This window comes from Sprattus sprattus (assembly GCF_963457725.1).
Source record: "Sprattus sprattus genome assembly, chromosome: 2".
Lineage (NCBI taxonomy): Eukaryota > Metazoa > Chordata > Actinopteri > Clupeiformes > Clupeidae > Sprattus > Sprattus sprattus.
In genome coordinates, this window is record NC_137921.1 from 60,450,084 (window position 1) to 60,462,305 (window position 12,222).

The 12,222-nt window shown below is 40.0% G+C and overlaps 1 protein-coding gene across 2 annotated transcripts in view; it reads left to right on the plus strand.

Moving 5' to 3' along the window:
• The first annotated feature begins 9,105 nt into the window (after positions 1-9,105).
• The window catches only part of ncoa1 (nuclear receptor coactivator 1), a 62,064-nt gene continuing 58,947 nt past the window's right edge, over positions 9,106-12,222 (plus strand). The window contains exon 1 of one of the 2 annotated variants that reach the window (XM_080832498.1): positions 9,106-9,584. The gene's annotated coding sequence lies outside the window, so the exon portion shown is untranslated. The remainder of the gene's footprint in view (positions 9,585-12,222) is intronic. The other variant, XM_080832497.1, reaches the window with a different exon arrangement.

A 12,222-nucleotide genomic window follows, 5' to 3' on the forward strand; every position in this document is an offset into this window, starting at 1 on the left:
CTAAAAGAACAGTATTTCTTTTTTACTTTGGCTTGGTGAGTGGGTGTGTCGCTGACCGTTCGTTTCGCCATGTCTCTTTAACTCCGCCGTATTGTTGTTAGCTAGCTAACCAACATGGGTTTCTTGTATACTTGTAAACATGTTTGTAAACATTGAAGGCTACGCGCGCAAATCCGCGGCAGAAAGCCATCTACCCTAATACAAATGAATACAGAAAGCCCAGTTTAAATGTATGGTTTATTACTTATTTAGCTTACCGATCCCTATTCTGTTGCCATGAATGCTTGCACACACCCTCAACATATTCCCAAACGTAACCTTGTACATTGTTGAACCCACGATGCCTGGGTACATGTAAATAAGACATGACAGATGAACAATTATTTATTTCTCAATATTTATTGATTAACATTGAACGCCACATCGAGAGAGAGCAAGCGCACAAAAGTATCTTGCAAGCATATAATGGAAAATTGTTGTAAGGATTCTCTGACATGCATGCTAGCAACGGTATTAGTTAGCTGCGACTCAACAAGCAAACTGCAACTTTTCTGATTGATATAGTAAACCTGACCCTTGCTTGATCTACAATCTGCATCGAAGTTGAAATGGGATATTACCGAATTCATTATCAAACTGACATATCATAACAACATTAACTAGAGCTAGCATTGCTAGCTACCGCTAGCGTGCTATCGGCTAGCTAGGTTCTAGTTACCAACTGTTTTACTGAACCAAAGCTACACGATTGAACAGTTTAACGGTAATTGATGAATTAACGTGAACATGGACATTGACTGGTCATGCAGTGTTCATTTTACACTTGATCAAAGATAACTAGCTCTAACAAACAACTTATTAAATGTGCACTGCATACGTTCTTCTCCTTGTGGACCACCTGGACCTCAAACCGCCCTTCTTATAGCGTGAACGCATAACCACCTTCTGTTCATGGCAAATGGATGCCTTTTCCTGGGTATACTGAACATCCTTATCCCATTGCCAACTCTGTTAGTACAGTTCACAACACAGCAACACCTTTTGCCTTCATGACATTTCTTCGACCGCTTTCTCATCCACTTTACCGTTAACTTGCTTCTTTCTGCCTCGAAATTGCGCACGCAACCAGTGATGACGTAGCCGAGAACCTCATGTATGGGCAGTGCACATAATATGTCAATGTTATGATTGGCTGCGTAGCGTAGGTAAACCGTATCTATCATTGGCAGGACACCTGTCACTCACTGTGTTACGTTGAAAATGGTACAAAAAACACATTATTGGTCGAATTAATTAGATTAGATTAGGTCTAATATTTGATATTAATTAAGACGTTTATGGTGATTTTTTTTTTTTGCGCAGCATAGATTTTCTTGTGCGCTGAGAATGTGCGAGCAGTGCGCGATTGCGCAGGCGCGCAGCTTAGAGGGAACAGTGGTACCCACACAGATCAACAATGCCGAGAGGAAACGAGATATCCAAGGACATCAGGAAGAAGGTTCTGAGAGCCCATCAGTCTTGGGAAAGCTATAAGACCATCTCCAAAAGATTCCAGCTCCATCCAGCCATCCAAGACAAATCATTTAGAAATGGAGGGCATTTAACATGACCGCATCTCTGCCTAGAAGTGGACGCCCATCAAGACCATGTGTGGGTTGACTTTTACCTGATTTATTCTTCTTCTGGTGCTTCTTGGTGATGGTCTTGATGGGCGTCCACTTCTAGGCAGATATGCGGTCATGTTAAATGCCCTCCATTTCAACTTGGCACTACAGTAGTTTGGTTGGTTTCCTCTCTCTTTTAATCTGTGTTGCCCAACCCTTTTCCTAAGCATGTCTCAGTTGATTGGTTTGCTTAATTGACTAATTAAGCACCCAAATATGTTTCACCGAATCTGTTACCTGCTTGACTTTACCAATGCAGCTGGGGGTTCACTTACTTTTGAAAATACACTAATTCCATGTTTCATGTAGTTTTTTGGCTACTCAAACAATTCCCTCTAAACAAGTACGCAAATGATAAACATAGACCTGACATTTCATCTATGGAAAATTGGTGATGAAAAAAATGAAAAATCATGGTAAAACAACAGAAAACTCTTAAGTGCTCAAGGGGTTCACATACTTTCAAGTGGCACTGTATATTTGGCAGGAGAGATGTGTAGGCTAGCCTTTCAACGGATGGTACGCCTATATGTTTTTCAGGCTTACAATAGATCATTTCCATAGATTTCCTTTGACAAGTGCAGCAGTCAAAGCAGTAGAAGTTTTTTTTCATCACAAGTCATATGGTCTGTGTGGAGGAAGATAGATGGCTTTGACCCTACTGAACACAGCTCTGAGATCCAGATACTCCAGGCACATTAGAGAGGTGAGAGAACAGAGCACAAGAAAAACACAACATGACATGGGCAAAGACATGGAGGTACTGGGCTGGATCGAGACATTTTGTAATTTCTTTCCCTTGTATGGTGTTACAAGACCAATGTTTATGTTGACCTATGTGCAATGAAGAAGAAAATAAGTAGAAGTAATGGAGGCGCCCCCTGGTGGTAGCATTCGGCACAGGGCAAATTAATGGGATTCTCCATAGAGAAGATGTCCAGTAAGTGTTATGATTATGATATGTTTTGTTTGAGATACTTTATTTAGTTAAATATAACTTTTTTAATTGATTTTGGTGATCATAATTATTATTTTTTCGAATTGTTTCAATTTTTAACAAGGTGATAAGAAACAACAGTGAATATATTGTATAGGCGCACCCACCTGTACACAAAATATGCACACAGCATACCCTAGCAATGGCACAAGATTGTTTTGTTTTGTTAGTTTAGTATTAGTTTAGTATTAGTAGCATATTGAGGCCAGTAATGAACTTGAAAGTAAATTGAATAATGTTAAAATGTTTACAATATAAATAAGCAATGCAGTTTAATTGAACTTTTTAACACCTCAATAAAACAGGAGGCAATGGAGCCTAACTAAGCTGTCACTGAGTTATCATGGCGATGCCCAGTCTGGACTTGGTAGTGGTCGAACTGGAACTCGAGCTGGCGCAATACACCGATGCAACAGGGAACTGATTCTGATCTGTGCACAATCTTAAGAGAGACAGTGGAGATGTTCTTAAATGTTCACAATATAATGAAAGTTCTAATGACGATGCCTGTCTCAACTGCTTTGGTGGAAAGGTCATTTTTGAGACATTTAAAGACATACCTGAGATCGGAGCAAAATGTCAGACATTGGGACTCATTCTCGATCATTTTCTGAAATTCTTCTGAAATGTTTCTTACTTACACGACTTCGTAAAAACAACGCAAGGGAAACACTTCCGCCGCATTCCTGCACGCTTGAAAATGCGTTCATAAGCAGCCGAAGTCTTCTCAGCTGTGTTCCCCGGGATTAGTTTCTTAAATTGATGCGCTTTCTCGTGAAAGTGGATTTGCATACATATCGCCCCGCCAGCTTCTTATTAGGGCACGCAACCGTAGAAACGTGTGCTGTGCTGAATCCACACGAAAGCACCTTGTAAGGCGAGTCATGTCTAAGCGTAAAGCGAGCAAAAAACGCAGATTTAACTTAACCGGTGCAGACATGGAGGTACTGCAGGATGTATATGTGTCCATTCTATTCCGCTATGGCTATTTAAACGCGATTGGGTTTAGTGTTTATTTATTTAGTCACTTACATTTGCAGTGTTCGTGTACATTTACATTCACATTCAGTCATTTAGCAGACGCCTTTGTCCAAAGCGACGTACAAGGGGAGATAACAGTCAAGTTTCGAGCAATAGAGACCTAGTGTAACAATAAATACTACTTTGCATAAGAAATAGAAAAACGAGGTAGAAAAGAAAAAAAGAAGTGCAGGAATGCAACTGCTGTAAGTGCAAGTGAAGCACTAATCGCAGTGACAATTAGGAAGGGAGGTGCTCTCTGAAGAGTTGGGTCTTAAAAGCTTCTTAAAGGTAGAGAGGGACGCGCCTGCTCTGGTATACAGTGCTAGCTAGGCAGTTCATTCCACCAACGTCGATCTACAAATGAGAATAGTCTGGATTAGCATTCTGGTGTAGTCCTTTTCTTTATTTAATGAAATAAAATAAAGAAAATCTTCCATCGGCCATCTTGTGGTTATTTGAGGAATCGCATTTGAGAAGATTCCGGCAGAATTACGACTGCTATTTCGTGTTCTGAAAGTCTTCTGAAGTTCAGAAGAAATCCCAGATGAGAAAACTCATTCTCGATAGCAGTTGAGAAGACTTTAAGAAGGACTTTCTTCTGAACTTCGGTGGATTTAGGAAAACATTTGCCATTCTCGATAGTTTTCTCATCTGGGATTTCTTCTGAACTTCAGAAGACTCTCAGAACGCAAAATAGCAGTCTTAATTCGGCAAAAGTTTTCTCAAATGTGATTCCTTATTTAAGGAAGCGCATTTAAGAAAGTGTTTTTAAGATAGTGTTAATGCTCAATTTGTGAGAAATCGTTGGTGACATCCTCAGAGATCCTCGGATTTAAACAATTATCCTGGTGTAGTCCTTTAATTTATTTTATGACATCACGATGCCTCGTAGAATCATGCCTATAAATGTGAAACATAATTGTTAATGATACAAATATTCTCATATTTATTATTATTATAATTATAATACAAATCCGAGGACGTCTGTAGAGTTGATGTGGACGCAATAACCAACGATTTCTCATAAATTCAGCCCTAAACACTTCTAACACAGAGCGGCCCAGTAGCAATTGCATTTGAGAAAACTCTGGCTGATTTACGACTGCTATTTTGCGTTCTGAAAGACTTCTGAAGTTCAGAACAAATCCTAGATGAGAAAACTTTCATGAATGGAGTTCAGAAGAAGTTCCTTCTTAAATTCTTCTCAACTGTGTTAAAGGCCAATGAAATCAATACATAGAACGTTTTGAGGGCGTTTGGCAGGGACTGTGAAAGTCAATATTTCATTGTAAGCTTGTAATGAATGTGTGTAAAACCTGGGTCTGGTTGCTGTTGGTACACAAAATGAGCTACCGACCAAGAAACATTTCTTCAGAAAACCATTTTTTCAAATCAATGGGCCTCATTCTCAATCTTTTTCTGTAATTCTTCAGAAATGTTACTTACACGACTCCGCAAAAACAACGTAAGAGAAACCCTTCCGCTGCATTCCCGCACGCTTGAAAAATGTGTTCATAAGCAGCCGAAGTCTTCTCAGCTGTGTTCCTTCGGATTAGTTTCTTAGATTGATTCGCGTTCTCGTGAAAGTGGATTTGCATACATACACGCCCCACCAGCTCCTTATTAGGGCACGCAGCCATAGCCAAGTGTACTGTCGGAATTTCCCAAATCCACACGAAAGCAACTCGTAACAGGTGTTTATTAATAAGATGGAGATATTTTCTTACGTTGAACTTCCGAAGTCCGTAAAACACATTTAAGAAGTCACTTTAAAAAAAAAAAAATCGAAAAATGGCTACCATAAGTGTGAAGACAGGTCACGAGTAGGCGTATAAATAGCAGTAAGTGCAGTGACAGTTCTTAGTGATTGGGTTTAGTGTTTATTTATTTATTCACTTACATTTGCAGTGTTCATGTACATTTACATTCACATTCAGTCATTTAGCAGACCCTTTGTCCAAAGTAAAACGTAATTGTTAATGATACAAATATTCTCGTATTTATTATTATTATAATTATTTTAATCCGAGGATATCTGTAGAGTTGACGTGAACGCAATTACCAATGGGTTCTCACAAATTCAACCGTTAACCCTTTTAACACGGAGTTTTTTCAAATGTCATTCCTCAACGCGAATCCTCAAATAACCACAAGATGGCCCGTGGAATCGCATTTGAGAAGATTCCGGCAGAGTTACGACTGCTATTTCGCGTTCTAAAAGTCGTCTGAAGTTCAGAAGAAAGCACAGAAGAAAAAACTATGAAGAATGGCAAATGTTTTCCTAAATCCACCGAAGTGGAGTTCCTTCTGAAATCCTTCCCAACTGCTGTCGAGAATGAGGCCCAATGTTTATTTTTCCTTTCAAAATCCATAGAGGCTCAGGCTAGTCCTCCGTCACTGGGTTCAGTGCTAGCAAGTTTCCTAGCTGGTGCTTCAGTGACCTTAAACGGAAAGAAAATGTGCTCCTAAAAAAATGTAATTGAGTTATTCTTAAAAAAAAAAAAAAAAAAAGACTAAACGTGGCTTGACATTTTCACAGTTAGATGAAAACAAAATATACAAACAATCAAGTAAACAATATTTTCCCTGCTTGTCACTGCAAATTCCTTTTCCTTCATGCTGGCCCTGACACTACTTGTCATCTCTCCACTGCTCCACCTGCCCTGACTGATCATGGGTATAACCATGCAGTCCTTTTTTTATAACAAAAAACTTCTTGAAGAAATTCTTGAAACTTCAAATTGAATCTGAAAAAAAATCTATGATCACCATAATCAATTAAGTTTATCCCAAAGCATATATGACAAGGAAGCCATTGTTGCCTGAGATGTGTTTTTTTTTCTAAAAACATCTGTCATGATTTTTTTTCACCAACAAAAATAGAAAATTCCAAAAACAGAAAAAGGTTCTAACTCTCAGAAGATTCAAAAACACAAACACAACAGGGATAGAGTATCTTGCTTGGCGGCTTCTAGAGGCTAGGAGGTCCCAAATCATGACAACATCTCTATGGAGAATCCCATTCCTTTTGTCCAGAATAAGCGGCGCTACCACTGGGGGGGCAACTCATTTACTTTCCCTTCCCACTTTCTGTGACAATAGGAATATCGTTGTGTGCCCAAACCAAAAAGTTGAGGCCAGCACAGTTGCACCCTATATATTAGGATAATACCCTATATACTCTGAGACAAGCATGTCATGAGATAGATAGATAGATAAATATTTTATTAATCCTGTGGGATAATTCTGGGATCTTGCAGCTCTCTCATATTTACAATAATTACAAACAATATATACAGACAATATGATACAATACAAACAATACAATTCAGCTGTGTACAGTGTAGGATGAAGGATGTATGGTGTAAAGTGCATAATAATCAAAGTTTAATGGCAGCTGGGACAAAGGACCTCCTATGTCGCTCAGTCCTTGAACGTATCGTGTTGAGCCGCCCGCTACTGAGGCTGCTGGACTGTCCTGCCAGGACATGGTGGAGGGGGTGATTAACATTGCCCATGATGGCCAAGAGCTTGCCCCGCATCCGTCTCTCAACCACAGTCCCCAGTGAGTCCAGGTTCTGCCCCACCACTGAGCTCGCCTTTCTGACCAGTTTGTCCAGCCGCCCAGTGTCCCTCTAGACGCGTTGCCTCCCCAGCAGACTGCAGCAAAAAAGAGCACGCTCAGATTGATAAAACATTCGCAGCATCTCTTTGCATACATCAAAGGAGCTTAGTTTCCTCAGGAAGAACAATCTGCTCTGTCCCTTTTTGTATGTCGCACCTGCGTTAGCTGACCAGTTCAGCTTGTCGTCTAGATGCACCCCCAGGAACTTGTAGGTCTGCACCAACGCGATGTCCTTGCCCTGAATTGTAATAGGCTGCAGAAGTGGCTTAGACCTACGAAAGTCAATGACCAACTCCTTGGCCTTGCTGGTGTTTAGAAGTAGGCCATTCCTGTACTCCACCTCCTGCTCCTCCCTCACACACGCCACTATAGCCGTGTCGTCAGAATATTTTTTGGACGTGACAGGACTCAGAATTATAGTTGAAGTCTGACGTGTAGAGGGTGGACAGGAACGGAGCCAGCCCAGTCCCTTGCGGAGCCACAGTGCTACTCACAACTATGAACAAAACTGCAGCCGTCCTGTTAGGTAGTCCGTAATCCAGGAAGTAAAGAAGGGATCCACCCCCATCCTTTCGAGCTTTTCTCCAAGTAGGAGAGGCTGGATGATGTTAAAAGCGCTCAAAAAGTCAACAAAATCCTCACTTGACTTCCCGGCTCGTCCAAGTAGGAGTAGGCCTGGTGAAGCAAGTGGAGGACAGCATCATCCACTCCTACTCTCTCCCTGTACCCGAACTGCAGGGGGTCAAGTGCATGTTCAGTCAGCGGTCTCAGGTGACGAAGAACCAGCCGCTCAAGTGTCTTCATGACGTGAGATGTGAGGGCCACCGGTCTGTAGTCGTTGAGCACAGCCGGGCGTGTAGCGCGTTGGTCCTTTTTTAAAAATTGAATCAGCAGTGCTATGCAAGAAAACATTATTGTACAAAGCAGAAATCTATGGGTGAATTGAAAAGTCAAACAAGTTGGTTTTATGAGAAGATAACAGTGTAAATAACATTTGGTAGCGAATGGCATTTGCATCAGTTTCGCTGGGGACTGCTTTTATATCAAATGACAGAATGTCTTCTTGTGCACAGAACTATTATTGTGCACAGGCACACACTGGACTTTAGCCCACACCCTTGGACACAGGAGGTGGGCATGCTGATCATCACACTAGAATCCCTGGGCTTCTCACTTGACTCTAGCACAACTCTTACAGTTTTGGGGAATGCCGTTTTTCTTCTGTATCCGCTGGCTGCAAATTAACAGAGATATATCCCAGTTGTTTTAAAGTGTATTTTAACACTAAGTGATACATTTAACAGGCATGTGTTTATTGTTGGTCTTGAAGCATTTCATTTTTTTCACTTCAAAAACCTCTGATGGAAAAATAGTTTAAATAGTTTACACTCAATCTAACACACAGAAATATTATATCAAAGTCACAAAAAGACATTATTTTTAAAAGCATCCCGTTCTTATAATTGGATTAAGCTATGAGTCATGGAAGAAGTTCAGTGACATCTCTGCAGGTTTTCAGAAGAAAACTAGCAGAATAAATCTGCAGAATAAGATATTTGGGTGGAAATGCTTGCGCAAACGAAAACCTGAAGGCCACAAGTGCACCGAGTAGGACCATAGATATAGGAGGGAGCAAGGAGCGGTATGTACTATGAGCTGTACTGTGCAGCCCTTCCACTAGTAGTGCACTATTTCGCGTGAGCGCGCTTCATTGACGTCATGGTACGTGCTTGTACGACATTGCCCTGTTTATTTGTGTAAAGGTTGAAAATGGCGGTGGGCAGACACCAACGCGAGAATTAATGCTTTTAAGCAGCTTGTTTTAACAATTGATGCAATACAAACAAGTTACGGCTGGAAAAGTATTCATTTTTAAAGATATTTTTGGAAGGAATCAACCAATGGAAACACAACAGACGATGTGTGGGACGTTTTAGGTAGGGAATATCTTTAGGCAGCCATCAACTGGGTAGTTGTAATTGCAGGGTTGTTCATTTCCAACCAGTATAATGTCTCAAAATGTGTTTTAAACTTTTTTTGTTAATCACGACTTTCTATTGACAAAATTATCATATCGTTCTGAAAGCGGTCTGCTGAGGAGCGCAATCTGGTTTTTCAGTGTTTGCATCTGAATGTATGCAGATAAATAATCGTTTCATCAGGTAATGTTAGTAAGCTAGTTGCTTTTTCGCTAGCAAGCAAGAAATTAGCTAGCTGGCTAGCTAGCGTGAAGTTGCTAGACATTTGGAGATCTGACAGCTAATCGATTTGACAGGTACGTAATTAAAACAACCTCTCTCTTTCCAGCAATGCAGTGCTAACAATCCGTTTTAAGTTGGTAACATTAGTTACACGTGCAACACAATACTGCTTTGCAAGTCCAATGTGCAACAAATGTTTGCATTTCAGCTCAGAGCAACCTAATTTTGCATGTGCGTAACAGTTAGCTGCATCCAGGTTGCAAGCTACATGAAACAGACGATATGATGGTAACTTGTTAGCACGTGATGACATTTGCGTTTTTTAATAGTCAGCGTTTCGACGTGTAAATATCTTAATATGAGGTTGATCTAAACTAATGTAAACATGGCTACCATACCTACGACACTTAGCAACATGAAGTGATGGTTGTTAAAGTTATGTGAGTAGTCAAATGCCCTTAATCGAATGTATTAGTATTCTGTCAGATTTAATTTGTGGCTAGTGTTAAGTTATAAATCAATTACTAGTTGGCCATACATAAATGTAGTCCCTCCTTCCTACCCTGAACTGTGATCCTTAAAAATGAATCACAAAAAGAAAATAGAAAACGCAAGTGAAGAAAATTAAACATAAAAGACAAGCAAATCAAACGTAAAGAACATTTGGGTAACTTCAGCTGTCGGGTTTACGATGCTGTTGTTTACGGTTTGTTATGGCAGCCGTTGTGCACGGCAGGTTCATTAGGTCCAGGAATGAAAAAAACTGACCATTTTAAAATTACCTTTCGAAATGGAAACTGCAATTGCTAGGTTTCACATCTGTCAGTGTCGTGTGTTATAAACAATAGCTTCAGAAGCAATAACTACCACCTCCAGGTGACTTTCCCTATCCCAATGCTGAGATTCTCAAGTAGGTGATCTTGATGTTGATAATTCAAGCTGCTAGAACCTTCAAAAATATTAAGTGTGGATATATTGTAATGGTAGTAGGCCTACATGTTTACACAAACTACTTTTCTACCACATCACCAAAACATGAATATGAAAATAAAGTTAATGACATTGATAATGGGACAATTCAACAAGACAGTGATTTATTTGGATGTTCTTGCCTTACGGAATGGAAATTCAGTTGCAATCCTAAAACTACACTGCTAACATAGTCAAGTCAACAGCTAGCTAACCTCAAGGGTTAACTGTACCTCCTGATGGAGTGGGATGGTATTTCAATAATATATACAGTACTGTGCAAAAGTTTTAGGCAGGTGTGAAAAAATGCTGTAAACTAAGAATGCTTTCAAAAATGGAAGTGTTAACAGTTTATTTTCATCAATTCTTCATAAATTAACAAAATGCAGTGAAGGAACAGAAGAAAATTCTAAATTAAATCAATATTTGGTGTGACTACCCTTTGCCTTCAAAATAGCATCAATTCTTCCAGATACACTTGCGCACAGTTTTTGAAGGAACTCGGCTGGTAAATTGTTCCAAACATCTTGGAGAACTAACCACAGATCTTCTGTGGATGTAGGCTTCCTAAAATTCTTCTGTCTCTTCATGTAAACCCAGACAGACTCGATGATGTTTAGATCAGGGCTCTGTGGGGGTCATACCATCACTTGCAGGACTTTCTGTTCTTCTTTAAGCTGAAGATAGTTGTTAATGACATTGGCTGTATGTTTGGGGTTATGTTCCTGCTGCAGAATACATTTGGTGCCAATCATACGCCTCCCTGATGGTATTGCATGATGGATTAGTATCTGCCTGTATTTCTCAGCATTGAGGACACCATTCATCCTGACCAAATGTCCAACTCCACTTGCAGAAATGCAGCCCCAAACTGGAAAGGAACCTCTACCATGCTTCACTGTTGCCTGCAGACTCTCATTATTGTACCTCTCTCCAGCCCTTCGGCGAACAAACTACCTTCTTCTACAGCCAAATATTTCTAATTTTGTCTCATCAGTCCAGAGCACCTTCTGCCATGTTTCTGCACCCCAGTTTCTATGTTTCCCTGCTAAGTTCAGTCACTTGGCCTTGTCTGTACCTGGGTACCACTGGTTTCTGCCAGTTCTGAGCTGATGCCACTGCTTGAAATCTTCCGATTTCTAAGGTAAATAAGCTTGATGTGTTTTTCATCAGCTGCATTAAGTTTCCTTGGCTGACCACTGCGTCTACGATCCTCAACGTCTTCTTCAAAAGAGCTTGAACTGCACATTTTGAAACTCCTGTCTGCTTTGAAATCTTTGTCTGGGAGAGACCCTGCTGATGCAGTATAACTACGTTGTGTCTTGTTGCTGTGCTCAGTCTTACCATGTAAATAGATAAAAAATAAACATTTATTTTTTACATTTTTCAAAGCATTCTTAGTTCATAGCATTTTTTCACACCTGCCTAAAACTTTTGTACAGTACTGTATATGAACCAGATAATCAGGAAACCACATTTCTCCCCCCTTAAGAGTAAACTACTCTGGTCAGCTTCAACATTAACGGTTACCTTAACTACTCACTATATACTGTAGACGGTAACATTCTGACAAATCATCCTGTATGATTTAACTATCAAGATAATCTAAATATAATCATAACACTTTTTACTATCTTAAAATAGATGTTCAGATGTCAACTTTTTAACTGAAAGTATCATTAGCCTATACATCAATGACAGTGTTTACAGGTGTTGTGCATTGTTTTTTTTTTTTTACAAACA